Source organism: Phalangium opilio, unplaced genomic scaffold (assembly GCF_054372755.1).
Source record: "Phalangium opilio isolate 3A_F unplaced genomic scaffold, DU_Popi_V2 ptg001421l_1, whole genome shotgun sequence".
Classification (NCBI taxonomy): Eukaryota; Metazoa; Arthropoda; class Arachnida; order Opiliones; family Phalangiidae; genus Phalangium; species Phalangium opilio.
The window spans coordinates 689,319-710,009 of record NW_028324258.1 but is presented as its reverse complement, the minus strand read 5'-3'; the positions used below and the strand labels follow the sequence as shown (position 1 = coordinate 710,009).

Here is a 20,691-nt window from a genome sequence, read left to right as displayed (position 1 = left end):
TTAAGTGAGACAAATTAACCTTCATCTTTTTAAAACAATAACAAAAAGAAAATATGTTTGCTTTTTTCATATCTATTGGAATTTAAAAGAGGAAAAAAAAAAGTGAAAAAGCCAACGGCACGCAGTGTTTCTAAGTGGTCTCCCTCCCAAGTACTGACTGCGCTCGACGCTGCTTAACTTCGGTGATCGGACGAGAACCGGTGTTTTCAGCGTGATATGGCCGTTGCCGAGAGTGCTAGATAATAATTAGAATTTAAATTCAGTGAGACAAATTAACCATCATCTTTTTAAAACAATAACAAATAGAAAATATGTTTGCTTTTTTCATATCTATTGGAATTTAAAAGAGGAAAAAAAGTGAAAAAGCCAACGGCACGCAGTGTTCCTAAGTGGTCTCCCTCCCAAGTACTGACTGCGCTCGACGCTGCTTAACTTCGGTGATCCGACGAGAACCGGTGTTTTCAGCGTGATATGGCCGTTGCCGAGAGTGCTAGATAATAATTCGAATTTAAATTAAGTGAGACAAATTATCCATCATCTTTTTAAAACAATAACAAAAAGAAAATATGTTTGCTTTTTTCATATCTATTGGAATTTAAAAGAGGAAAAAAAGTGAAAAAGCCAACTGCACGCAGTGTTCCTAAGTGGTCTCCCTCCCAAGTACTGACTGCGGTCGACGCTGCTTAACTTCGGTGATCCGACGAGAACCGGTGTATTCAGCGTGATATGGCCGTTGCCGAGAGTGCTAGTTAATAATTTGAATTTAATTAACTTTCATCTTTATAAAACAATAACAAAAAGAAGATATGTTTGCTTTTCTCATATCTGGTGGAATTTGAAAGAGGAAACAAAAGTGAAAAAGCCAACGGCACGCAGTATTCCCAAGTACTGTATGCGCTCGACGCTGCTTAACTTCGGTGATCGGACGTGAACCGGTGTTTTCAGCGTGATATGGCCGTTGCCGAGAGTGCTAGTTAATAATTCGAATTTAAATTAAGTGAGACAAATTAACCTTCATCATTTTAAAACAATAACAAAAAGAAAACATGTTTGCTTTTTTCATATCTATTGGATTTTAAAAGAGGAAAAAAAAGTGAAAAACCCAACGGCACGCAGTGTTCCTAAGTGGTCTCCCTCCCAAGTACTGACTGCGCTCGACGCTGCTTAACGTCGGTGATCGGACGAGAACCGGTGTTTTCAGCGTGATATGGCCGTTGCCGAGAGTGCTAGTTAATAATTCGAATTTAAATTAAGTGAGACAAATTAACCTTCATCATTTTAAAACAATAACAAAAAGAAAACATGTTTGCTTTTTTCATATCTATTAAAATTTAAAAGAGGAAAAAAAAGTGAAAAAGCCAACGGCACGCAGTGTTCCTAAGTGGTCTCCCTCCCAAGTAGTGTCTGCGCTCGACGCTGCTTAACTTCGGTTATCGGACGAGAACCGGTGTATTCAGCGTCATATGGCCGTTGCCGTGAGTGCTAGTTAATAATTTGAATTTAATTTACTTTCATCTTTATAAAACAATAACAAAAAGAAGATATGTTTGCTTTTTTCATATCTGGTGGAATTTGAAAGAGGAAACAAAAGTGAAAAAGCCAACGGCACGCAGTATTCCCAAGTACTGTATGCGCTCGACGCTGCTTAACTTCGGTGATCGGACGTGAACCGGTGTTTTCAGCTTATATGGCCGTTGCCGAGAGTGCTAGTTAATAATTCGAATTTAAATTAAGTGAGACAAATTAACCTTCATCATTTTAAAACAATAACAAAAAGAAAACATGTTTGCTTTTTTCATATCTATTGGATTTTAAAAGAGGGAAAAAAAGTGAAAAACCCAACGGCACCCAGTGTTCCTAAGTGGTCTCCCTCCCAAGTACTGTCTGCGCTCGACGCTGCTTAACTTCGGTGATCGGACGAGAACCGGTGTTTTCAGCGTGATATGGCCGTTGCCGAGAATGCTATTTAATAATTCGAATTTAAATTAAGTGAGACAAATTAACCTTCATCTTTTTAAAACAATAACAAAAAGAAAATATGTTTGCTTTTTTCATATCTATTGGAATTTAAAAGAGGAAAAAAAAAAGTGAAAAAGCCAACGGCACGCAGTGTTTCTAAGTGGTCTCCCTCCCAAGTACTGACTGCGCTCGACGCTGCTTAACTTCGGTGATCGGACGAGAACCGGTGTTTTCAGCGTGATATGGCCGTTGCCGAGAGTGCTAGATAATAATTAGAATTTAAATTCAGTGAGACAAATTAACCATCATCTTTTTAAAACAATAACAAATAGAAAATATGTTTGCTTTTTTCATATCTATTGGAATTTAAAAGAGGAAAAAAAGTGAAAAAGCCAACGGCACGCAGTGTTCCTAAGTGGTCTCCCTCCCAAGTACTGACTGCGCTCGACGCTGCTTAACTTCGGTGATCCGACGAGAACCGGTGTTTTCAGCGTGATATGGCCGTTGCCGAGAGTGCTAGATAATAATTTGAATTTAAATTAAGTGAGACAAATTATCCATCATCTTTTTAAAACAATAACAAAAAGAAAATATGTTTGCTTTTTTCATATCTATTGGAATTTAAAAGAGGAAAAAAAGTGAAAAAGCCAACTGCACGCAGTGTTCCTAAGTGGTCTCCCTCCCAAGTACTGACTGCGGTCGACGCTGCTTAACTTCGGTGATCCGACGAGAACCGGTGTTTTCAGCGTGATATGGGCGTTGCCGAGAGTGCTAGATAATAATTTGAATTTAATTAACCTTCATCTTTATAAATCAATAAGAAAAAGAAGATTTGTTTGCTTTTTTCATATCTGATGGAATTTAAAAGAGGAAATAAAAGTGAAAAAGCCAACGACACGCAAAGTTTTCAAGTACTGACTGCGCTCGACGCCGCTTAACTTCGGTGATCGGACGAGAACCGGTGTTTTCAGCGTGATATGGCCGTTGCCGAGAGTGCTAGATAATAATTCGAATTTAAATTAAGGGAGACAAATTAACCATCATCTTTTTAAAACAATAACAAATAGAAAATATGTTTGCTTTTTTCATATCTATTGGAATTTAAAAGAGGAAAAAAAAGTGAAAAAGCCAACGGCACGCAGTGTTCCTAAGTGGTCTCCCTCCCAAGTACTGACTGCGCTCGACGCTGCTTAACTTCGGTGATCCGACGAGAACCGGTGTTTTCAGCGTGATATGGCCGTTGCCGAGAGTGCTAGACAATAATTAGAATTTAAATTCAGTGAGACAAATTAACCATCATCTTTTTAAAACAATAACAAATAGAAAATATGTTTGCTTTTTTCATATCTATTGGATTTTAAAAGAGGAAAAAAAGTGAATAAACCCAACGGCACGCAGTGTTCCTAAGTAGTCTCCCTCCCAAGTACTGACTGCGCTCGACGCTTCTTAACTTCGGTTATCGGACGAGAACCGGTGTATTCAGCGTGATATGGCCGTTGCCGAGAGTGCTAGTTAATAATTTGAATTTAATTAACTTTCATCTTTATAAAACAATAACAAAAAGAAGATATGTTTGCTTTTTTCATATCTGGTGGAATTTGAAAGAGGAAACAAAAGTGAAAAAGCCAACGGCACGCAGTATTCCCAAGTACTGTATGCGCTCGACGCTGCTTAACTTCGGTGATCGGACGTGAACCGGTGTTTTCAGCGTGATATGGCCGTTGCCGAGAGTGCTAGTTAATAATTCGAATTTAAATTAAGTGAGACAAATTAACCTTCATCATTTTAAAACAATAACAAAAAGAAAACATGTTTGCTTTTTTCATATCTATTGGATTTTAAAAGAGGAAAAAAAGTGAAAAACCCAACGGCACGCAGTGTTCCTAAGTGGTCTCCCTCCCAAGTACTGACTGCGCTCGACGCTGCTTAACTTCGGTGATCCGACGAGAACCGGTGTTTTCAGCGTGATATGGCCGTTGCCGAGAGTGCTAGATAATAATTTGAATTTAATTAACCATCACCTTTATAAATCAATAAGAAAAAGAAGAAATGTTTGCTTTTTTCATATCTGATGGAATTTAAAAGAGGAAATAAAAGTGAAAAAGCCAACGGCACGCAAAGTTTCCAAGTACTGACTGCGCTCGACGCTGCTTAACTTCGGTGATCGGACGAGAACCGGTGTTTTCAGCGTGATATGGCCGTTGCCGAGAGTGCTAGTTAATAATTCGAATTTAAATTAAGTGAGACAAATTAACCTTCATCATTTTAAAACAATAACAAAAAGAAAACATGTTTGCTTTTTTCATATCTATTGGATTTTAAAAGAGGAAAAAAAAGTGAAAAACCCAACGGCACGCAGTGTTCCTAAGTGGTCTCCCTCCCAAGTACTGACTGCGCTCGACGCTGCTTAACGTCGGTGATCGGACGAGAACCGGTGTTTTCAGCGTGATATGGCCGTTGCCGAGAGTGCTAGTTAATAATTCGAATTTAAATTAAGTGAGACAAATTAACCTTCATCATTTTAAAACAATAACAAAAAGAAAACATGTTTGCTTTTTTCATATCTATTAAAATTTAAAAGAGGAAAAAAAAGTGAAAAAGCCAACGGCACGCAGTGTTCCTAAGTGGTCTCCCTCCCAAGTAGTGTCTGCGCTCGACGCTGCTTAACTTCGGTTATCGGACGAGAACCGGTGTATTCAGCGTCATATGGCCGTTGCCGTGAGTGCTAGTTAATAATTTGAATTTAATTAACTTTCATCTTTATAAAACAATAACAAAAAGAAGATATGTTTGCTTTTTTCATATCTGGTGGAATTTGAAAGAGGAAACAAAAGTGAAAAAGCCAACGGCACGCAGTATTCCCAAGTACTGTATGCGCTCGACGCTGCTTAACTTCGGTGATCGGACGTGAACCGGTGTTTTCAGCGTGATATGGCCGTTGCCGAGAGTGCTAGTTAATAATTCGAATTTAAATTAAGTGAGACAAATTAACCTTCATCATTTTAAAACAATAACAAAAAGAAAACATGTTTGCTTTTTTCATATCTATTGGATTTTAAAAGAGGGAAAAAAAGTGAAAAACCCAACGGCACCCAGTGTTCCTAAGTGGTCTCCCTCCCAAGTACTGTCTGCGCTCGACGCTGCTTAACTTCGGTGATCGGACGAGAACCGGTGTTTTCAGCGTGATATGGCCGTTGCCGAGAATGCTATTTAATAATTCGAATTTAAATTAAGTGAGACAAATTAACCTTCATCTTTTTAAAACAATAACAAAAAGAAAATATGTTTGCTTTTTTCATATCTATTGGAATTTAAAAGAGGAAAAAAAAGTGAAAAAGCCAACGGCACGCAGTGTTCCTAAGTGGTCTCCCTCCCAAGTACTGACTGCGCTCGACGCTGCTTAACTTCGGTGATCGGACGAGAACCGGTGTTTTCAGCGTGATATGGCCGTTGCCGAGAGTGCTAGATAATAATTAGAATTTAAATTCAGTGAGACAAATTAACCATCATCTTTTTAAAACAATAACAAATAGAAAATATGTTTGCTTTTTTCATATCTATTGGAATTTAAAAGAGAAAAAAAAGTGAAAAAGCCAACGGCACGCAGTGTTCCTAAGTGGTCTCCCTCCCAAGTACTGACTGCGCTCGACGCTGCTTAACTTCGGTGATCCGACGAGAACCGGTGTTTTCAGCGTGATATGGCCGTTGCCGAGAGTGCTAGATAATAATTAGAATTTAAATTCAGTGAGACAAATTAACCATCATCTTTTTAAAACAATAACAAATAGAAAATATGTTTGCTTTTTTCATATCTATTGGATTTTAAAAGAGGAAAAAAAAGTGAATAAACCCAACGGCACGCAGTGTTCCTAAGTAGTCTCCCTCCCAAGTACTGACTGCGCTCGACGCTTCTTAACTTCGGTTATCGGACGAGAACCGGTGTATTCAGCGTGATATGGCCGTTGCCGAGAGTGCTAGTTAATAATTTGAATTTAATTAACTTTCATCTTTATAAAACAATAACAAAAAGAAGATATGTTTGCTTTTTTCATATCTGGTGGAATTTGAAAGAGGAAACAAAAGTGAAAAAGCCAACGGCACGCAGTATTCCCAAGTACTGTATGCGCTCGACGCTGCTTAACTTCGGTGATCGGACGTGAACCGGTGTTTTCAGCGTGATATGGCCGTTGCCGAGAGTGCTAGTTAATAATTCGAATTTAAATTAAGTGAGACAAATTAACCTTCATCATTTTAAAACAATAACAAAAAGAAAACATGTTTGCTTTTTTCATATCTATTGGATTTTAAAAGAGGAAAAAAGTGAAAAACCCAACGGCACGCAGTGTTCCTAAGTGGTCTCCCTCCCAAGTACTGACTGCGCTCGACGCTGCTTAACTTCGGTGATCCGACGAGAACCGGTGTTTTCAGCGTGATATGGCCGTTGCCGAGAGTGCTAGATAATAATTTGAATTTAATTAACCATCATCTTTATAAATCAATAAGAAAAAGAAGAAATGTTTGCTTTTTTCATATCTGATGGAATTTAAAAGAGGAAATAAAAGTGAAAAAGCCAACGGCACGCAAAGTTTCCAAGTACTGACTGCGCTCGACGCTGCTTAACTTCGGTGATCGGACGAGAACCGGTGTTTTCAGCGTGATATGGCCGTTGCCGAGAGTGCTAGATAATAATTCGAATTTAAATTAAGTGAGACAAATTAACCATCATCTTTTTAAAACAATAACAAAAAGAAAATATGTTTGCTTTTTTCATATCTATTGGAATTTAAAAGAGGAAAAAAAAGTGAAAAAGCCAACGGCACGCAGTGTTCCTAAGTGGTCTCCCTCCCAAGTACTGACTGCGCTCGACGCTGCTTAACTTCGGTGATCCGACGAGAACCGGTGTTTTCAGCGTGATATGGCCGTTGCCGAGAGTGCTAGAAAATAATTCGAATTTAAATTAAGTGAGACAAATTGACCTTCATCTTTTTAAAACAATAACAAAAAGAAAACATGTTTGCTTTTTTCATATCTATTGGATTTTAAAAGAGGAAAAAAAAAGTGAAAAAGCCAACGGCACGCAGTGTTCCTAAGTGGTCTCCCTCCCTAGTACTGACTGCGCTCGACGCTGCTTAACTTCGGTGATCCGACGAGAACCGGTGTTTTCAGCGTGATATGGCCGTTGCCGAGAGTGCTAGATAATAATTAGAATTTAAATTCAGTGAGACAAATTAACCATCATCTTTTTAAAACAATAACAAATAGAAAATATGTTTGCTTTTTTCATATCTATTGGAATTTAAAAGAGAAAAAAAAGTGAAAAAGCCAACGGCACGCAGTGTTCCTAAGTGGTCTCCCTCCCAAGTACTGACTGCGCTCGACGCTGCTTAACTTCGGTGATCCGACGAGAACCGGTGTTTTCAGCGTGATATGGCCGTTGCCGAGAGTGCTAGATAATAATTAGAATTTAAATTCAGTGAGACAAATTAACCATCATCTTTTTAAAACAATAACAAATAGAAAATATGTTTGCTTTTTTCATATCTATTGGATTTTAAAAGAGGAAAAAAAAGTGAATAAACCCAACGGCACGCAGTGTTCCTAAGTAGTCTCCCTCCCAAGTACTGACTGCGCTCGACGCTTCTTAACTTCGGTTATCGGACGAGAACCGGTGTATTCAGCGTGATATGGCCGTTGCCGAGAGTGCTAGTTAATAATTTGAATTTAATTAACTTTCATCTTTATAAAACAATAACAAAAAGAAGATATGTTTGCTTTTTTCATATCTGGTGGAATTTGAAAGAGGAAACAAAAGTGAAAAAGCCAACGGCACGCAGTATTCCCAAGTACTGTATGCGCTCGACGCTGCTTAACTTCGGTGATCGGACGTGAACCGGTGTTTTCAGCGTGATATGGCCGTTGCCGAGAGTGCTAGTTAATAATTCGAATTTAAATTAAGTGAGACAAATTAACCTTCATCATTTTAAAACAATAACAAAAAGAAAACATGTTTGCTTTTTTCATATCTATTGGATTTTAAAAGAGGAAAAAAGTGAAAAACCCAACGGCACGCAGTGTTCCTAAGTGGTCTCCCTCCCAAGTACTGACTGCGCTCGACGCTGCTTAACTTCGGTGATCCGACGAGAACCGGTGTTTTCAGCGTGATATGGCCGTTGCCGAGAGTGCTAGATAATAATTTGAATTTAATTAACCATCATCTTTATAAATCAATAAGAAAAAGAAGAAATGTTTGCTTTTTTCATATCTGATGGAATTTAAAAGAGGAAATAAAAGTGAAAAAGCCAACGGCACGCAAAGTTTCCAAGTACTGACTGCGCTCGACGCTGCTTAACTTCGGTGATCGGACGAGAACCGGTGTTTTCAGCGTGATATGGCCGTTGCCGAGAGTGCTAGATAATAATTCGAATTTAAATTAAGTGAGACAAATTAACCATCATCTTTTTAAAACAATAACAAAAAGAAAATATGTTTGCTTTTTTCATATCTATTGGAATTTAAAAGAGGAAAAAAAAGTGAAAAAGCCAACGGCACGCAGTGTTCCTAAGTGGTCTCCCTCCCAAGTACTGACTGCGCTCGACGCTGCTTAACTTCGGTGATCCGACGAGAACCGGTGTTTTCAGCGTGATATGGCCGTTGCCGAGAGTGCTAGAAAATAATTCGAATTTAAATTAAGTGAGACAAATTGACCTTCATCTTTTTAAAACAATAACAAAAAGAAAACATGTTTGCTTTTTTCATATCTATTGGATTTTAAAAGAGGAAAAAAAAAGTGAAAAAGCCAACGGCACGCAGTGTTCCTAAGTGGTCTCCCTCCCTAGTACTGACTGCGCTCGACGCTGCTTAACTTCGGTGATCCGACGAGAACCGGTGTTTTCAGCGTGATATGGCCGTTGCCGAGAGTGCTAGATAATAATTTGAATTTAATTAACCTTCATCTTTATAAATCAATAAGAAAAAGAAGATATGTTTGCTTTTTTCATATCTGATGGAATTTAAAAGAGGAAATAAAAGTGAAAAAGCCAACGGCACGCAAAGTTTCCAAGTACTGACTGCGCTCGACGCTGCTTAACTTCGGTGATCGGACGAGAACCGGTGTTTTCAGCGTGATATGGCCGTTGCCGAGAGTGCTAGATAATAATTCGAATTTAAATTAAGTGAGACAAATTAACCATCATCTTTTTAAAACAATAACAAAAAGAAAATATGTTTGCTTTTTTCATATCTATTGGAATTTAAAAGAGGAAAAAAAGTGAAAAAGCCAACGGCACGCAGTGTTCCTAAGTGGTCTCCCTCCCAAGTACTGACTGCGCTCGACGCTGCTTAACTTCGGTGATCCGACGAGAACCGGTGTTTTCAGCGTGATATGGCCGTTGCCGAGAGTGCTAGAAAATAATTCGAATTTAAATTAAGTGAGACAAATTGACCTTCATCTTTTTAAAACAATAACAAAAAGAAAATATGTTGGCTTTTTTCATATCTATTGGAATTTAAAAGAGGAAAAAAAAGTGAAAAAGCCAACGGCACGCAGTGTTCCTAAGTGGTCTCCCTCCCTAGTACTGACTGCGCTCGACGCTGCTTAACTTCGGTAATCCGACGAGAACCGGTGTTTTCAGCGTGATATGGCCGTTGCCGAGAGTGCTAGATAATAATTTGAATTTAATTAATCTTCATCTTTATAAATCAATAAGAAAAAGAAGATATGTTTGCTTTTTTCATATCTGATGGAATTTAAAAGAGGAAATAAAAGTGAAAAAGCCCACGGCACGCAAAGTTTCCAAGTACTGACTGCGCTCGACGCTGCTTAACTTCGGTGATCGGACGAGAACCGGTGTTTTCAGCGTGATATGGCCGTTGCCGAGAGTGCTAGATAATAATTCGAATTTAAATTAAGTGAGACAAATTAACCATCATCTTTTTAAAACAATAACAAAAAGAAAATATGTTTGCTTTTTTCATATCTATTGGAATTTAAAAGAGGAAAAAAAAGTGAAAAAGCCAACGGCACGCAGTGTTCCTAAGTGGTCTCCCTCCCAAGTACTGACTGCGCTCGACGCTGCTTAACTTCGGTGATCCGACGAGAACCGGTGTTTTCAGCGTGATATGGCCGTTGCCGAGAGTGCTAGAAAATAATTCGAATTTAAATTAAGTGAGACAAATTGACCTTCATCTTTTTAAAACAATAACAAAAAGAAAATATGTTGGCTTTTTTCATATCTATTGGAATTTAAAAGAGGAAAAAAAAGTGAAAAAGCCAACGGCACGCAGTGTTCCTAAGTGGTCTCCCTCCCAAGTACTGACTGCGCTCGACGCTGCTTAACTTCGGTGATCCGACGAGAACCGGTGTTTTCAGCGTGATATGGCCGTTGCCGAGAGTGCTAGATAATAATTCGAATTTAAATTAAATGAGACAAATTAACCATCATCTTTTTAAAACAATAACAAAAAGAAAATATGTTTGCTTTTTTCATATCTATTGGAATTTAAAAAAGGAAAAAAAAGTGAAAAAGGCAACGGCACGCAGTGTTCCTAAGTGGTCTCCCTCCCAAGTACTGACTGCGATCGACGCTGCTTAACTTCGGTGATCCGACGAGAACCGGTGTTTTCAGCGTGATATGGCCGTTGCCGAGAGTGCTAGATAATAATTAGAATTTAAATTCAGTGAGACAAATTAACCATCATCTTTTTAAAACAATAACAAATAGAAAATATGTTTGCTTTTTTCATATCTATTGGATTTTAAAAGAGGAAAAAAAAGTGAAAAACCCAACGGCACGCAGTGTTCCTAAGTGGTCTCCCTCCCAAGTACTGACTGCGCTCGACGCTGCTTAACTTCGGTGATCGGACGAGAACCGGTGTTTTCAGCATGATATGGCCGTTGCCGAGAGTGCTATTTAATAATTTGAATTTAATTAACCTTCATCTTTATAAATCAATAAGAAAAAGAAGATATGTTTGCTTTTTTCATATCTGATGGAATTTAAAAGAGGAAATAAAAGTGAAAAAGCCAACGGCACGCAAAGTTTCCAAGTACTGACTGCGCTCGACGCTGCTTAACTTCGGTGATCGGACGAGAACCGGTGTTTTCAGCGTGATATGGCCGTTGCCGAGAGTGCTAGATAATAATTCGAATTTAAATTAAGTGAGACAAATTAACCATCATCTTTTTAAAACAATAACAAAAAGAAAATATGTTTGCTTTTTTCATATCTATTGGAATTTAAAAAAGGAAAAAAAAGTGAAAAAGGCAACGGCACGCAGTGTTCCTAAGTGGTCTCCCTCCCAAGTACTGACTGCGATCGACGCTGCTTAACTTCGGTGATCCGACGAGAACCGGTGTTTTCAGCGTGATATGGCCGTTGCCGAGAGTGCTAGATAATAATTAGAATTTAAATTCAGTGAGACAAATTAACCATCATCTTTTTAAAACAATAACAAATAGAAAATATGTTTGCTTTTTTCATATCTATTGGATTTTAAAAGAGGAAAAAAAAGTGAAAAACCCAACGGCACGCAGTGTTCCTAAGTGGTCTCCCTCCCAAGTACTGACTGCGCTCGACGCTGCTTAACTTCGGTGATCGGACGAGAACCGGTGTTTTCAGCATGATATGGCCGTTGCCGAGAGTGCTATTTAATAATTTGAATTTAATTAACCTTCATCTTTATAAATCAATAAGAAAAAGAAGATATGTTTGCTTTTTTCATATCTGATGGAATTTAAAAGAGGAAATAAAAGTGAAAAAGCCAACGGCACGCAAAGTTTCCAAGTACTGACTGCGCTCGACGCTGCTTAACTTCGGTGATCGGACGAGAACCGGTGTTTTCAGCGTGATATGGCCGTTGCTCGCAGTATTCCCAAGTACTGACTGCGCTCGACGCTGCTAACGTCGGCGGTCGGACGAGAACCGGTGTTCTCAGCATGATATGGCCGTTGCCGAGAGTGCTAGATAATAATTCGAATTTAAATTAAGTGAGACAAATTAACCATCATCTTTTTAAAACAATAACAAAAAGAAAATATGTTTGCTTTTTTCATATCTATTGGAATTTAAAAGAGGAAAAAAAAGTGAAAAAGGCAACGGCACGCAGTGTTCCTAAGTGGTCTCCCTCCCAAGTACTGACTGCGCTCGACGCTGCTTAACTTCGGTGATCCGACGAGAACCGGTGTTTTCAGCGTGATATGGCCGTTGCCGAGAGTGCTAGATAATAATTTGAATTTAATTAACCTTCATCTTTATAAATCAATAAGAAAAAGAAGATATGTTTGCTTTTTTCATATCTGATGGAATTTAAAAGAGGAAGTAAAAGTGAAAAAGCCAACGGCACGCAAAGTTTCCAAGTACTGACTGCGCTCGACGCTGCTTAACTTCGGTGATCGGACGAGAACCGGTGTTTTCAGCGTGATATGGCCGTTGCCGAGAGTGCTAGAAAATAATTCGAATTTAAATTAAGTGAGACAAATTGACCTTCATCTTTTTAAAACAATATCAAAAAGAAAATATGTTTGCTTTTTTCATATCTATAGGAATTCAAAAGAGGAAAAAAAGTGAAAAAGCCAACGGCACGCAGTGTTCCTAAGTGGTCTCCCTCCCAAGTACTGACTGCGCTCGACGCTGCTTAACTTCGGTGATCGGACAAGAACCGGTGTTTTCAGCGTGATATGGCCGTTGCCGAGAGTGCTATTTAATAATTTGAATTTAATTAACCTTCATCTTTATAAATCAATAAGAAAAAGAAGAAACGTTTGCTTTTTTCATATCTGATGGAATTTAAAAGAGGAAGTAAAAGTGAAAAAGCCAACGGCACGCAAAGCTTCCAAGTACTGACTGCGCTCGACGCTGCTTAACTTCGGTGATCGGACGAGAACCGGTGTTTTCAGCGTGATATGGCCGTTGCCGAGAGTGCTAGATAATAATTCGAATTTAAATTAAGTGAGACAAATTAACCATCATCTTTTTAAAACAATAACAAAAAGAAAATATGTTTGCTTTTTTCATATCTATTGGAATTTAAAAAAGGAAAAAAAAGTGAAAAAGGCAACGGCACGCAGTGTTCCTAAGTGGTCTCCCTCCCAAGTACTGACTGCGATCGACGCTGCTTAACTTCGGTAATCCGACGAGAACCGGTGTTTTCAGCGTGATATGGCCGTTGCCGAGAGTGCTAGATAATAATTAGAATTTAAATTCAGTGAGACAAATTAACCATCATCTTTTTAAAACAATAACAAATAGAAAATATGTTTGCTTTTTTCATATCTATTGGATTTTAAAAGAGGGAAAAAAAGTGAAAAACCCAACGGCACGCAGTGTTCCTAAGTGGTCTCCCTCCCAAGTACTGACTGCGCTCGACGCTGCTTAACTTCGGTGACCGGACGAGAACCGGTGTTTTCAGCATGATATGGCCGTTGCCGAGAGTGCTATTTAATAATTTGAATTTAATTAACCTTCATCTTTATAAATCAATAAGAAAAAGAAGATATGTTTGCTTTTTTCATATCTGATGGAATTTAAAAGAGGAAATAAAAGTGAAAAAGCCAACGGCACGCAAAGTTTCCAAGTACTGACTGCGCTCGACGCTGCTTAACTTCGGTGATCGGACGAGAACCGGTGTTTTCAGCGTGATATGGCCGTTGCTCGCAGTATTCCCAAGTACTGACTGCGCTCGACGCTGCTTAACTTCGGTGATCGGACGAGAACCGGTGTTTTCAGCGTGATATGGCCGTTGCCGAGAGTGCTAGAAAATAATTCGAATTTAAATTAAGTGAGACAAATTGACCTTCATCTTTTTAAAACAATATCAAAAAGAAAATATGTTTGCTTTTTTCATATCTATAGGAATTCAAAAGAGGAAAAAAAGTGAAAAAGCCAACGGCACGCAGTGTTCCTAAGTGGTCTCCCTCCCAAGTACTGACTGCGCTCGACGCTGCTTAACTTCGGTGATCGGACAAGAACCGGTGTTTTCAGCGTGATATGGCCGTTGCCGAGAGTGCTATTTAATAATTTGAATTTAATTAACCTTCATCTTTATAAATCAATAAGAAAAAGAAGAAACGTTTGCTTTTTTCATATCTGATGGAATTTAAAAGAGGAAGTAAAAGTGAAAAAGCCAACGGCACGCAAAGCTTCCAAGTACTGACTGCGCTCGACGCTGCTTAACTTCGGTGATCGGACGAGAACCGGTGTTTTCAGCGTGATATGGCCGTTGCCGAGAGTGCTAGATAATAATTCGAATTTAAATTAAGTGAGACAAATTAACCATCATCTTTTTAAAACAATAACAAAAAGAAAATATGTTTGCTTTTTTCATATCTATTGGAATTTAAAAAAGGAAAAAAAAGTGAAAAAGGCAACGGCACGCAGTGTTCCTAAGTGGTCTCCCTCCCAAGTACTGACTGCGATCGACGCTGCTTAACTTCGGTAATCCGACGAGAACCGGTGTTTTCAGCGTGATATGGCCGTTGCCGAGAGTGCTAGATAATAATTAGAATTTAAATTCAGTGAGACAAATTAACCATCATCTTTTTAAAACAATAACAAATAGAAAATATGTTTGCTTTTTTCATATCTATTGGATTTTAAAAGAGGGAAAAAAAGTGAAAAACCCAACGGCACGCAGTGTTCCTAAGTGGTCTCCCTCCCAAGTACTGACTGCGCTCGACGCTGCTTAACTTCGGTGACCGGACGAGAACCGGTGTTTTCAGCATGATATGGCCGTTGCCGAGGGTGCTATTTAATAATTTGAATTTAATTAACCTTCATCTTTATAAATCAATAAGAAAAAGAAGATATGTTTGCTTTTTTCATATCTGATGGAATTTAAAAGAGGAAATAAAAGTGAAAAAGCCAACGGCACGCAAAGTTTCCAAGTACTGACTGCGCTCGACGCTGCTTAACTTCGGTGATCGGACGAGAACCGGTGTTTTCAGCGTGATATGGCCGTTGCTCGCAGTATTCCCAAGTACTGACTGCGCTCGACGCTGCTAACGTCGGCGGTCGGACGAGAACCGGTGTTCTCAGCATGATATGGCCGTTGCCGAGAGTGCTAGATAATAATTCGAATTTAAATTAAGTGAGACAAATTAACCATCATCTTTTTAAAACAATAACAAAAAGAAAATATGTTTGCTTTTTTCATATCTATTGGAATTTAAAAGAGGAAAAAAAAGTGAAAAAGGCAACGGCACGCAGTGTTCCTAAGTGGTCTCCCTCCCAAGTACTGACTGCGCTCGACGCTGCTTAACTTCGGTGATCCGACGAGAACCGGTGTTTTCAGCGTGATATGGCCGTTGCCGAGAGTGCTAGATAATAATTTGAATTTAATTAACCTTCATCTTTATAAATCAATAAGAAAAAGAAGATATGTTTGCTTTTTTCATATCTGATGGAATTTAAAAGAGGAAGTAAAAGTGAAAAAGCCAACGGCACGCAAAGTTTCCAAGTACTGACTGCGCTCGACGCTGCTTAACTTCGGTGATCGGACGAGAACCGGTGTTTTCAGCGTGATATGGCCGTTGCCGAGAGTGCTAGAAAATAATTCGAATTTAAATTAAGTGAGACAAATTGACCTTCATCTTTTTAAAACAATATCAAAAAGAAAATATGTTTGCTTTTTTCATATCTATAGGAATTCAAAAGAGGAAAAAAAGTGAAAAAGCCAACGGCACGCAGTGTTCCTAAGTGGTCTCCCTCCCAAGTACTGACTGCGCTCGACGCTGCTTAACTTCGGTGATCGGACAAGAACCGGTGTTTTCAGCGTGATATGGCCGTTGCCGAGAGTGCTATTTAATAATTTGAATTTAATTAACCTTCATCTTTATAAATCAATAAGAAAAAGAAGAAACGTTTGCTTTTTTCATATCTGATGGAATTTAAAAGAGGAAGTAAAAGTGAAAAAGCCAACGGCACGCAAAGCTTCCAAGTACTGACTGCGCTCGACGCTGCTTAACTTCGGTGATCGGACGAGAACCGGTGTTTTCAGCGTGATATGGCCGTTGCCGAGAGTGCTAGATAATAATTCGAATTTAAATTAAGTGAGACAAATTAACCATCATCTTTTTAAAACAATAACAAAAAGAAAATATGTTTGCTTTTTTCATATCTATTGGAATTTAAAAAAGGAAAAAAAAGTGAAAAAGGCAACGGCACGCAGTGTTCCTAAGTGGTCTCCCTCCCAAGTACTGACTGCGATCGACGCTGCTTAACTTCGGTAATCCGACGAGAACCGGTGTTTTCAGCGTGATATGGCCGTTGCCGAGAGTGCTAGATAATAATTAGAATTTAAATTCAGTGAGACAAATTAACCATCATCTTTTTAAAACAATAACAAATAGAAAATATGTTTGCTTTTTTCATATCTATTGGATTTTAAAAGAGGGAAAAAAAGTGAAAAACCCAACGGCACGCAGTGTTCCTAAGTGGTCTCCCTCCCAAGTACTGACTGCGCTCGACGCTGCTTAACTTCGGTGACCGGACGAGAACCGGTGTTTTCAGCATGATATGGCCGTTGCCGAGAGTGCTATTTAATAATTTGAATTTAATTAACCTTCATCTTTATAAATCAATAAGAAAAAGAAGATATGTTTGCTTTTTTCATATCTGATGGAATTTAAAAGAGGAAATAAAAGTGAAAAAGCCAACGGCACGCAAAGTTTCCAAGTACTGACTGCGCTCGACGCTGCTTAACTTCGGTGATCGGACGAGAACCGGTGTTTTCAGCGTGATATGGCCGTTGCTCGCAGTATTCCCAAGTACTGACTGCGCTCGACGCTGCTAACGTCGGCGGTCGGACGAGAACCGGTGTTCTCAGCATGATATGGCCGTTGCCGAGAGTGCTAGATAATAATTCGAATTTAAATTAAGTGAGACAAATTAACCATCATCTTTTTAAAACAATAACAAAAAGAAAATATGTTTGCTTTTTTCATATCTATTGGAATTTAAAAGAGGAAAAAAAAGTGAAAAAGGCAACGGCACGCAGTGTTCCTAAGTGGTCTCCCTCCCAAGTACTGACTGCGCTCGACGCTGCTTAACTTCGGTGATCCGACGAGAACCGGTGTTTTCAGCGTGATATGGCCGTTGCCGAGAGTGCTAGATAATAATTTGAATTTAATTAACCTTCATCTTTATAAATCAATAAGAAAAAGAAGATATGTTTGCTTTTTTCATATCTGATGGAATTTAAAAGAGGAAGTAAAAGTGAAAAAGCCAACGGCACGCAAAGTTTCCAAGTACTGACTGCGCTCGACGCTGCTTAACTTCGGTGATCGGACGAGAACCGGTGTTTTCAGCGTGATATGGCCGTTGCCGAGAGTGCTAGAAAATAATTCGAATTTAAATTAAGTGAGACAAATTGACCTTCATCTTTTTAAAACAATAACAAAAAGAAAATATGTTTGCTTTTTTCATATCTATTGGAATTTAAAAAAGGAAAAAAAAGTGAAAAAGGCAACGGCACGCAGTGTTCCTAAGTGGTCTCCCTCCCAAGTACTGACTGCGATCGACGCTGCTTAACTTCGGTGATCCGACGAGAACCGGTGTTTTCAGCGTGATATGGCCGTTGCCGAGAGTGCTAGATAATAATTTGAATTTAATTAACCTTCATCTTTATAAATCAATAAGAAAAAGAAGATATGTTTGCTTTTTTCATATCTGATGGAATTTAAAAGAGGAAGTAAAAGTGAAAAAGCCAACGGCACGCAAAGTTTCCAAGTACTGACTGCGCTCGACGCTGCTTAACTTCGGTGATCGGACGAGAACCGGTGTTTTCAGCGTGATATGGCCGTTGCCGAGAGTGCTAGATAATAATTCGAATTTAAATTAAGTGAGACAAATTAACCATCATCTTTTTAAAACAATAACAAAAAGAAAATATGTTTGCTTTTTTCATATCTATTGGAATTTAAAAAAGGAAAAAAAAGTGAAAAAGGCAACGGCACGCAGTGTTCCTAAGTGGTCTCCCTCCCAAGTACTGACTGCGATCGACGCTGCTTAACTTCGGTGATCCGACGAGAACCGGTGTTTTCAGCGTGATATGGCCGTTGCCGAGAGTGCTAGATAATAATTAGAATTTAAATTCAGTGAGACAAATTAACCATCATCTTTTTAAAACAATAACAAATAGAAAATATGTTTGCTTTTTTCATATCTATTGGATTTTAAAAGAGGAAAAAAAAGTGAAAAACCCAACGGCACGCAGTGTTCCTAAGTGGTCTCCCTCCCAAGTACTGACTGCGCTCGACGCTGCTTAACTTCGTTGATCGGACGAGAACCGGTGTTTTCAGCATGATATGGCCGTTGCCGAGAGTGCTATTTAATAATTTGAATTTAATTAACCTTCATCTTTATAAATCAATAAGAAAAAGAAGATATGTTTGCTTTTTTCATATCTGATGGAATTTAAAAGAGGAAATAAAAGTGAAAAAGCCAACGGCACGCAAAGTTTCCAAGTACTGACTGCGCTCGACGCTGCTTAACTTCGGTGATCGGACGAGAACCGGTGTTTTCAGCGTGATATGGCCGTTGCTCGCAGTATTCCCAAGTACTGACTGCGCTCGACGCTGCTAACGTCGGCGGTCGGACGAGAACCGGTGTTCTCAGCATGATATGGCCGTTGCCGAGAGTGCTAGATAATAATTCGAATTTAAATTAAGTGAGACAAATTAACCATCATCTTTTTAAAACAATAACAAAAAGAAAATATGTTTGCTTTTTTCATATCTATTGGAATTTAAAAGAGGAAAAAAAAGTGAAAAAGGCAACGGCACGCAGTGTTCCTAAGTGGTCTCCCTCCCAAGTACTGACTGCGCTCGACGCTGCTTAACTTCGGTGATCCGACGAGAACCGGTGTTTTCAGCGTGATATGGCCGTTGCCGAGAGTGCTAGATAATAATTTGAATTTAATTAACCTTCATCTTTATAAATCAATAAGAAAAAGAAGATATGTTTGCTTTTTTCATATCTGATGGAATTTAAAAGAGGAAGTAAAAGTGAAAAAGCCAACGGCACGCAAAGTTTCCAAGTACTGACTGCGCTCGACGCTGCTTAACTTCGGTGATCGGACGAGAACCGGTGTTTTCAGCGTGATATGGCCGTTGCCGAGAGTGCTAGAAAATAATTCGAATTTAAATTAAGTGAGACAAATTGACCTTCATCTTTTTAAAACAATATCAAAAAGAAAATATGTTTGCTTTTTTCATATCTATAGGAATTCAAAAGAGGAAAAAAAGTGAAAAAGCCAACGGCACGCAGTGTTCCTAAGTGGTCTCCCTCCCAAGTACTGACTGCGCTCGACGCTGCTTAACTTCGGTGATCGGACGAGAACCGGTGTTTTCAGCGAGATATGGCCGTTGCCGAGAGTGGTATTTAATAATTCGAATTTAAATTAAGTGAGACAAATTAACCTTCATCTTTTTAAAACAATAACAAAAAGAAAATATGTTTGCTTTTTTCATATCTATTGGAATTTAAAAGAGGAAAAAAAAGTGAAAAAGCCAACGGCACGCAGGGTTCCTAAGTGGTCTCCCTCCCAAGTACTGACTGCGCTCGACGCTGCTTAACTTCGGTGATCCGACGAGAACCGGTGTTTTCAGCGTGATACGGCCGTTGCCGAGAGTGCTAGATAATAATTTGAATTTAAATTAAGTGAGATAAATTGACCTTCATCTTTTTAAAACAATAATAAAAAGAAAATATGTTTGCTTTTTTCATATCTATAGGAATTTAAAAGAGGAAAAAAAAGTGAAAAAGCCAACGGCACGCAGTGTTCCTAAGTGGTCTCCCTCCCAAGTACTGACTGCGCTCGACGCTGCTTAACTTCGGTGATCGGACGAGAACGGGTGTTTTCAGCGTGATATGGCCGTTGCCGAGAGTGCTAGATAATAATTTGAATTTAAATAACCTTCATCTTTATAAATCAATAAGAAAAAGAAGATGTTTGCTTTTTTCATATCTGATGGAATTTAAAAGAGGAAATAAAAGTGAAAAAGCCAACGGCACGCAAAGTTTCCAAGTACTGACTGCGCTCGACGCTGCTTAACTTCGGTGATCGGACGAGAACCGGTGTTTTCAGCGTGATATGGCCGTTGCCGAGAGTGCTAGATAATAATTCGAATTTAAATTAAGTGAGACAAATTAACCATCATCTTTTTAAAACAATAACAAAAAGAAAATATGTTTGCTTTTTTCATATCTATTGGAATTTAAAGAGGAAAAAAAAGTGAAAAAGGCAACGGCACGCAGTGTTCCTAAGTGGTCTCCCTCCCAAGTACTGACTGCGATCGACGCTGCTTAACTTCGGTGATCCGACGAGAACCGGTGTTTTCAGCGTGATATGGCCGTTGCCGAGAGTGCTAGATAATAATTAGAATTTAAATTCAGTGAGACAAATTAACCATCATCTTTTTAAAACAATAACAAATAGAAAATATGTTTGCTTTTTTCATATCTATTGGATTTTAAAAGAGGAAAAAAAAGTGAAAAACCCAACGGCACGCAGTGTTCCTAAGTGGTCTCCCTCCCAAGTACTGACTGCGCTTGACGCTGCTTAACTTCGGTGATCGGACGAGAACCGGTGTTTTCAGCATGATATGGCCGTTGCCGAGAGTGCTATTTAATAATTTGAATTTAATTAACCTTCATCTTAATAAATCAATAAGAAAAAGAAGATATGTTTGCTTTTTTCATATCTGATGGAATTTAAAAGAGGAAATAAAAGTGAAAA

The 20,691-nt window shown here is 38.7% G+C and overlaps 31 non-coding genes and 50 pseudogenes across 31 annotated transcripts; all 81 read right to left on the bottom strand.

The window, feature by feature from the left end:
* Nucleotides 1-109: 109 nt before the first annotated feature.
* LOC149583215 (5S ribosomal RNA) lies at nt 110-228 on the bottom strand. The gene has a single exon (XR_016380494.1). It is a non-coding gene; the product is annotated as a 5S ribosomal RNA (ribosomal RNA).
* Nucleotides 229-364: 136 nt separating this feature from the next.
* On the bottom strand, nt 365-483 carry LOC149583214 (5S ribosomal RNA). The gene has a single exon (XR_016380451.1). It is a non-coding gene; the product is annotated as a 5S ribosomal RNA (ribosomal RNA).
* A 136-nt stretch (nt 484-619) lies between these two features.
* Nucleotides 620-738, bottom strand: LOC149583213 (5S ribosomal RNA; annotated as a pseudogene).
* Nucleotides 739-860: 122 nt separating this feature from the next.
* Nucleotides 861-963, bottom strand: LOC149583212 (5S ribosomal RNA; annotated as a pseudogene).
* A 137-nt stretch (nt 964-1,100) lies between these two features.
* On the bottom strand, nt 1,101-1,219 carry LOC149583211 (5S ribosomal RNA; annotated as a pseudogene).
* A 137-nt stretch (nt 1,220-1,356) lies between these two features.
* On the bottom strand, nt 1,357-1,475 carry LOC149583210 (5S ribosomal RNA; annotated as a pseudogene).
* Nucleotides 1,476-1,836: 361 nt separating this feature from the next.
* LOC149583209 (5S ribosomal RNA) lies at nt 1,837-1,955 on the bottom strand (annotated as a pseudogene).
* A 139-nt stretch (nt 1,956-2,094) lies between these two features.
* Nucleotides 2,095-2,213, bottom strand: LOC149583208 (5S ribosomal RNA). The gene has a single exon (XR_016380493.1). It is a non-coding gene; the product is annotated as a 5S ribosomal RNA (ribosomal RNA).
* A 136-nt stretch (nt 2,214-2,349) lies between these two features.
* LOC149583207 (5S ribosomal RNA) lies at nt 2,350-2,468 on the bottom strand. The gene has a single exon (XR_016380450.1). It is a non-coding gene; the product is annotated as a 5S ribosomal RNA (ribosomal RNA).
* A 136-nt stretch (nt 2,469-2,604) lies between these two features.
* LOC149583206 (5S ribosomal RNA) lies at nt 2,605-2,723 on the bottom strand (annotated as a pseudogene).
* Nucleotides 2,724-2,845: 122 nt separating this feature from the next.
* LOC149583205 (5S ribosomal RNA) lies at nt 2,846-2,948 on the bottom strand (annotated as a pseudogene).
* A 137-nt stretch (nt 2,949-3,085) lies between these two features.
* On the bottom strand, nt 3,086-3,204 carry LOC149583204 (5S ribosomal RNA). Its single transcript, XR_016380449.1, has one exon. It is a non-coding gene; the product is annotated as a 5S ribosomal RNA (ribosomal RNA).
* Nucleotides 3,205-3,341: 137 nt separating this feature from the next.
* LOC149583203 (5S ribosomal RNA) lies at nt 3,342-3,460 on the bottom strand (annotated as a pseudogene).
* A 122-nt stretch (nt 3,461-3,582) lies between these two features.
* On the bottom strand, nt 3,583-3,685 carry LOC149583202 (5S ribosomal RNA; annotated as a pseudogene).
* Nucleotides 3,686-3,821: 136 nt separating this feature from the next.
* LOC149583201 (5S ribosomal RNA) lies at nt 3,822-3,940 on the bottom strand (annotated as a pseudogene).
* A 122-nt stretch (nt 3,941-4,062) lies between these two features.
* LOC149583200 (5S ribosomal RNA) lies at nt 4,063-4,165 on the bottom strand (annotated as a pseudogene).
* A 137-nt stretch (nt 4,166-4,302) lies between these two features.
* Nucleotides 4,303-4,421, bottom strand: LOC149583199 (5S ribosomal RNA; annotated as a pseudogene).
* A 137-nt stretch (nt 4,422-4,558) lies between these two features.
* LOC149583198 (5S ribosomal RNA) lies at nt 4,559-4,677 on the bottom strand (annotated as a pseudogene).
* Nucleotides 4,678-4,799: 122 nt separating this feature from the next.
* LOC149583197 (5S ribosomal RNA) lies at nt 4,800-4,902 on the bottom strand (annotated as a pseudogene).
* A 137-nt stretch (nt 4,903-5,039) lies between these two features.
* LOC149583196 (5S ribosomal RNA) lies at nt 5,040-5,158 on the bottom strand (annotated as a pseudogene).
* A 137-nt stretch (nt 5,159-5,295) lies between these two features.
* LOC149583195 (5S ribosomal RNA) lies at nt 5,296-5,414 on the bottom strand. The gene has a single exon (XR_016380548.1). It is a non-coding gene; the product is annotated as a 5S ribosomal RNA (ribosomal RNA).
* Nucleotides 5,415-5,550: 136 nt separating this feature from the next.
* On the bottom strand, nt 5,551-5,669 carry LOC149583194 (5S ribosomal RNA). The gene has a single exon (XR_016380448.1). It is a non-coding gene; the product is annotated as a 5S ribosomal RNA (ribosomal RNA).
* Nucleotides 5,670-5,807: 138 nt separating this feature from the next.
* On the bottom strand, nt 5,808-5,926 carry LOC149583193 (5S ribosomal RNA; annotated as a pseudogene).
* Nucleotides 5,927-6,048: 122 nt separating this feature from the next.
* Nucleotides 6,049-6,151, bottom strand: LOC149583192 (5S ribosomal RNA; annotated as a pseudogene).
* A 135-nt stretch (nt 6,152-6,286) lies between these two features.
* On the bottom strand, nt 6,287-6,405 carry LOC149583191 (5S ribosomal RNA; annotated as a pseudogene).
* A 122-nt stretch (nt 6,406-6,527) lies between these two features.
* Nucleotides 6,528-6,630, bottom strand: LOC149583190 (5S ribosomal RNA; annotated as a pseudogene).
* A 137-nt stretch (nt 6,631-6,767) lies between these two features.
* Nucleotides 6,768-6,886, bottom strand: LOC149583189 (5S ribosomal RNA). The gene has a single exon (XR_016380447.1). It is a non-coding gene; the product is annotated as a 5S ribosomal RNA (ribosomal RNA).
* Nucleotides 6,887-7,024: 138 nt separating this feature from the next.
* Nucleotides 7,025-7,143, bottom strand: LOC149583188 (5S ribosomal RNA). Its single transcript, XR_016380439.1, has one exon. It is a non-coding gene; the product is annotated as a 5S ribosomal RNA (ribosomal RNA).
* Nucleotides 7,144-7,279: 136 nt separating this feature from the next.
* Nucleotides 7,280-7,398, bottom strand: LOC149583187 (5S ribosomal RNA). The gene has a single exon (XR_016380446.1). It is a non-coding gene; the product is annotated as a 5S ribosomal RNA (ribosomal RNA).
* Nucleotides 7,399-7,536: 138 nt separating this feature from the next.
* Nucleotides 7,537-7,655, bottom strand: LOC149583186 (5S ribosomal RNA; annotated as a pseudogene).
* Nucleotides 7,656-7,777: 122 nt separating this feature from the next.
* On the bottom strand, nt 7,778-7,880 carry LOC149583185 (5S ribosomal RNA; annotated as a pseudogene).
* A 135-nt stretch (nt 7,881-8,015) lies between these two features.
* Nucleotides 8,016-8,134, bottom strand: LOC149583184 (5S ribosomal RNA; annotated as a pseudogene).
* A 122-nt stretch (nt 8,135-8,256) lies between these two features.
* Nucleotides 8,257-8,359, bottom strand: LOC149583183 (5S ribosomal RNA; annotated as a pseudogene).
* A 137-nt stretch (nt 8,360-8,496) lies between these two features.
* Nucleotides 8,497-8,615, bottom strand: LOC149583182 (5S ribosomal RNA). The gene has a single exon (XR_016380445.1). It is a non-coding gene; the product is annotated as a 5S ribosomal RNA (ribosomal RNA).
* A 138-nt stretch (nt 8,616-8,753) lies between these two features.
* On the bottom strand, nt 8,754-8,872 carry LOC149583181 (5S ribosomal RNA). Its single transcript, XR_016380438.1, has one exon. It is a non-coding gene; the product is annotated as a 5S ribosomal RNA (ribosomal RNA).
* A 122-nt stretch (nt 8,873-8,994) lies between these two features.
* Nucleotides 8,995-9,097, bottom strand: LOC149583180 (5S ribosomal RNA; annotated as a pseudogene).
* Nucleotides 9,098-9,233: 136 nt separating this feature from the next.
* LOC149583179 (5S ribosomal RNA) lies at nt 9,234-9,352 on the bottom strand. The gene has a single exon (XR_016380444.1). It is a non-coding gene; the product is annotated as a 5S ribosomal RNA (ribosomal RNA).
* Nucleotides 9,353-9,489: 137 nt separating this feature from the next.
* LOC149583178 (5S ribosomal RNA) lies at nt 9,490-9,608 on the bottom strand (annotated as a pseudogene).
* Nucleotides 9,609-9,730: 122 nt separating this feature from the next.
* LOC149583177 (5S ribosomal RNA) lies at nt 9,731-9,833 on the bottom strand (annotated as a pseudogene).
* A 137-nt stretch (nt 9,834-9,970) lies between these two features.
* Nucleotides 9,971-10,089, bottom strand: LOC149583176 (5S ribosomal RNA). Its single transcript, XR_016380442.1, has one exon. It is a non-coding gene; the product is annotated as a 5S ribosomal RNA (ribosomal RNA).
* A 137-nt stretch (nt 10,090-10,226) lies between these two features.
* LOC149583175 (5S ribosomal RNA) lies at nt 10,227-10,345 on the bottom strand. Its single transcript, XR_016380441.1, has one exon. It is a non-coding gene; the product is annotated as a 5S ribosomal RNA (ribosomal RNA).
* Nucleotides 10,346-10,482: 137 nt separating this feature from the next.
* On the bottom strand, nt 10,483-10,601 carry LOC149583174 (5S ribosomal RNA). Its single transcript, XR_016380490.1, has one exon. It is a non-coding gene; the product is annotated as a 5S ribosomal RNA (ribosomal RNA).
* A 137-nt stretch (nt 10,602-10,738) lies between these two features.
* On the bottom strand, nt 10,739-10,857 carry LOC149583173 (5S ribosomal RNA). The gene has a single exon (XR_016380523.1). It is a non-coding gene; the product is annotated as a 5S ribosomal RNA (ribosomal RNA).
* A 122-nt stretch (nt 10,858-10,979) lies between these two features.
* Nucleotides 10,980-11,082, bottom strand: LOC149583172 (5S ribosomal RNA; annotated as a pseudogene).
* A 137-nt stretch (nt 11,083-11,219) lies between these two features.
* Nucleotides 11,220-11,338, bottom strand: LOC149583171 (5S ribosomal RNA). The gene has a single exon (XR_016380489.1). It is a non-coding gene; the product is annotated as a 5S ribosomal RNA (ribosomal RNA).
* Nucleotides 11,339-11,475: 137 nt separating this feature from the next.
* On the bottom strand, nt 11,476-11,594 carry LOC149583170 (5S ribosomal RNA). Its single transcript, XR_016380522.1, has one exon. It is a non-coding gene; the product is annotated as a 5S ribosomal RNA (ribosomal RNA).
* Nucleotides 11,595-11,716: 122 nt separating this feature from the next.
* LOC149583169 (5S ribosomal RNA) lies at nt 11,717-11,819 on the bottom strand (annotated as a pseudogene).
* Nucleotides 11,820-12,047: 228 nt separating this feature from the next.
* Nucleotides 12,048-12,166, bottom strand: LOC149583168 (5S ribosomal RNA). Its single transcript, XR_016380540.1, has one exon. It is a non-coding gene; the product is annotated as a 5S ribosomal RNA (ribosomal RNA).
* A 122-nt stretch (nt 12,167-12,288) lies between these two features.
* On the bottom strand, nt 12,289-12,391 carry LOC149583167 (5S ribosomal RNA; annotated as a pseudogene).
* A 136-nt stretch (nt 12,392-12,527) lies between these two features.
* On the bottom strand, nt 12,528-12,646 carry LOC149583166 (5S ribosomal RNA). Its single transcript, XR_016380499.1, has one exon. It is a non-coding gene; the product is annotated as a 5S ribosomal RNA (ribosomal RNA).
* Nucleotides 12,647-12,768: 122 nt separating this feature from the next.
* LOC149583165 (5S ribosomal RNA) lies at nt 12,769-12,871 on the bottom strand (annotated as a pseudogene).
* Nucleotides 12,872-13,008: 137 nt separating this feature from the next.
* Nucleotides 13,009-13,127, bottom strand: LOC149583164 (5S ribosomal RNA; annotated as a pseudogene).
* A 137-nt stretch (nt 13,128-13,264) lies between these two features.
* On the bottom strand, nt 13,265-13,383 carry LOC149583163 (5S ribosomal RNA; annotated as a pseudogene).
* A 122-nt stretch (nt 13,384-13,505) lies between these two features.
* On the bottom strand, nt 13,506-13,608 carry LOC149583162 (5S ribosomal RNA; annotated as a pseudogene).
* Nucleotides 13,609-13,836: 228 nt separating this feature from the next.
* LOC149583161 (5S ribosomal RNA) lies at nt 13,837-13,955 on the bottom strand. The gene has a single exon (XR_016380497.1). It is a non-coding gene; the product is annotated as a 5S ribosomal RNA (ribosomal RNA).
* A 122-nt stretch (nt 13,956-14,077) lies between these two features.
* LOC149583160 (5S ribosomal RNA) lies at nt 14,078-14,180 on the bottom strand (annotated as a pseudogene).
* A 137-nt stretch (nt 14,181-14,317) lies between these two features.
* Nucleotides 14,318-14,436, bottom strand: LOC149583159 (5S ribosomal RNA; annotated as a pseudogene).
* Nucleotides 14,437-14,573: 137 nt separating this feature from the next.
* LOC149583158 (5S ribosomal RNA) lies at nt 14,574-14,692 on the bottom strand (annotated as a pseudogene).
* A 122-nt stretch (nt 14,693-14,814) lies between these two features.
* LOC149583157 (5S ribosomal RNA) lies at nt 14,815-14,917 on the bottom strand (annotated as a pseudogene).
* A 228-nt stretch (nt 14,918-15,145) lies between these two features.
* LOC149583156 (5S ribosomal RNA) lies at nt 15,146-15,264 on the bottom strand. The gene has a single exon (XR_016380539.1). It is a non-coding gene; the product is annotated as a 5S ribosomal RNA (ribosomal RNA).
* Nucleotides 15,265-15,386: 122 nt separating this feature from the next.
* LOC149583155 (5S ribosomal RNA) lies at nt 15,387-15,489 on the bottom strand (annotated as a pseudogene).
* Nucleotides 15,490-15,625: 136 nt separating this feature from the next.
* Nucleotides 15,626-15,744, bottom strand: LOC149583154 (5S ribosomal RNA). The gene has a single exon (XR_016380496.1). It is a non-coding gene; the product is annotated as a 5S ribosomal RNA (ribosomal RNA).
* Nucleotides 15,745-15,866: 122 nt separating this feature from the next.
* On the bottom strand, nt 15,867-15,969 carry LOC149583153 (5S ribosomal RNA; annotated as a pseudogene).
* Nucleotides 15,970-16,106: 137 nt separating this feature from the next.
* LOC149583152 (5S ribosomal RNA) lies at nt 16,107-16,225 on the bottom strand (annotated as a pseudogene).
* A 137-nt stretch (nt 16,226-16,362) lies between these two features.
* On the bottom strand, nt 16,363-16,481 carry LOC149583151 (5S ribosomal RNA; annotated as a pseudogene).
* A 122-nt stretch (nt 16,482-16,603) lies between these two features.
* Nucleotides 16,604-16,706, bottom strand: LOC149583150 (5S ribosomal RNA; annotated as a pseudogene).
* Nucleotides 16,707-16,934: 228 nt separating this feature from the next.
* Nucleotides 16,935-17,053, bottom strand: LOC149583149 (5S ribosomal RNA). The gene has a single exon (XR_016380538.1). It is a non-coding gene; the product is annotated as a 5S ribosomal RNA (ribosomal RNA).
* Nucleotides 17,054-17,175: 122 nt separating this feature from the next.
* LOC149583148 (5S ribosomal RNA) lies at nt 17,176-17,278 on the bottom strand (annotated as a pseudogene).
* Nucleotides 17,279-17,415: 137 nt separating this feature from the next.
* Nucleotides 17,416-17,534, bottom strand: LOC149583147 (5S ribosomal RNA). The gene has a single exon (XR_016380488.1). It is a non-coding gene; the product is annotated as a 5S ribosomal RNA (ribosomal RNA).
* A 122-nt stretch (nt 17,535-17,656) lies between these two features.
* LOC149583146 (5S ribosomal RNA) lies at nt 17,657-17,759 on the bottom strand (annotated as a pseudogene).
* A 137-nt stretch (nt 17,760-17,896) lies between these two features.
* LOC149583145 (5S ribosomal RNA) lies at nt 17,897-18,015 on the bottom strand. The gene has a single exon (XR_016380486.1). It is a non-coding gene; the product is annotated as a 5S ribosomal RNA (ribosomal RNA).
* A 137-nt stretch (nt 18,016-18,152) lies between these two features.
* LOC149583144 (5S ribosomal RNA) lies at nt 18,153-18,271 on the bottom strand (annotated as a pseudogene).
* Nucleotides 18,272-18,393: 122 nt separating this feature from the next.
* LOC149583143 (5S ribosomal RNA) lies at nt 18,394-18,496 on the bottom strand (annotated as a pseudogene).
* A 228-nt stretch (nt 18,497-18,724) lies between these two features.
* On the bottom strand, nt 18,725-18,843 carry LOC149583142 (5S ribosomal RNA). The gene has a single exon (XR_016380537.1). It is a non-coding gene; the product is annotated as a 5S ribosomal RNA (ribosomal RNA).
* Nucleotides 18,844-18,965: 122 nt separating this feature from the next.
* On the bottom strand, nt 18,966-19,068 carry LOC149583141 (5S ribosomal RNA; annotated as a pseudogene).
* A 136-nt stretch (nt 19,069-19,204) lies between these two features.
* On the bottom strand, nt 19,205-19,323 carry LOC149583140 (5S ribosomal RNA). Its single transcript, XR_016380546.1, has one exon. It is a non-coding gene; the product is annotated as a 5S ribosomal RNA (ribosomal RNA).
* Nucleotides 19,324-19,460: 137 nt separating this feature from the next.
* On the bottom strand, nt 19,461-19,579 carry LOC149583139 (5S ribosomal RNA; annotated as a pseudogene).
* Nucleotides 19,580-19,716: 137 nt separating this feature from the next.
* LOC149583138 (5S ribosomal RNA) lies at nt 19,717-19,835 on the bottom strand. Its single transcript, XR_016380520.1, has one exon. It is a non-coding gene; the product is annotated as a 5S ribosomal RNA (ribosomal RNA).
* A 120-nt stretch (nt 19,836-19,955) lies between these two features.
* On the bottom strand, nt 19,956-20,058 carry LOC149583137 (5S ribosomal RNA; annotated as a pseudogene).
* Nucleotides 20,059-20,194: 136 nt separating this feature from the next.
* LOC149583136 (5S ribosomal RNA) lies at nt 20,195-20,313 on the bottom strand. Its single transcript, XR_016380485.1, has one exon. It is a non-coding gene; the product is annotated as a 5S ribosomal RNA (ribosomal RNA).
* Nucleotides 20,314-20,450: 137 nt separating this feature from the next.
* Nucleotides 20,451-20,569, bottom strand: LOC149583135 (5S ribosomal RNA; annotated as a pseudogene).
* Between the last annotated feature and the right edge of the window lie 122 nt (nt 20,570-20,691).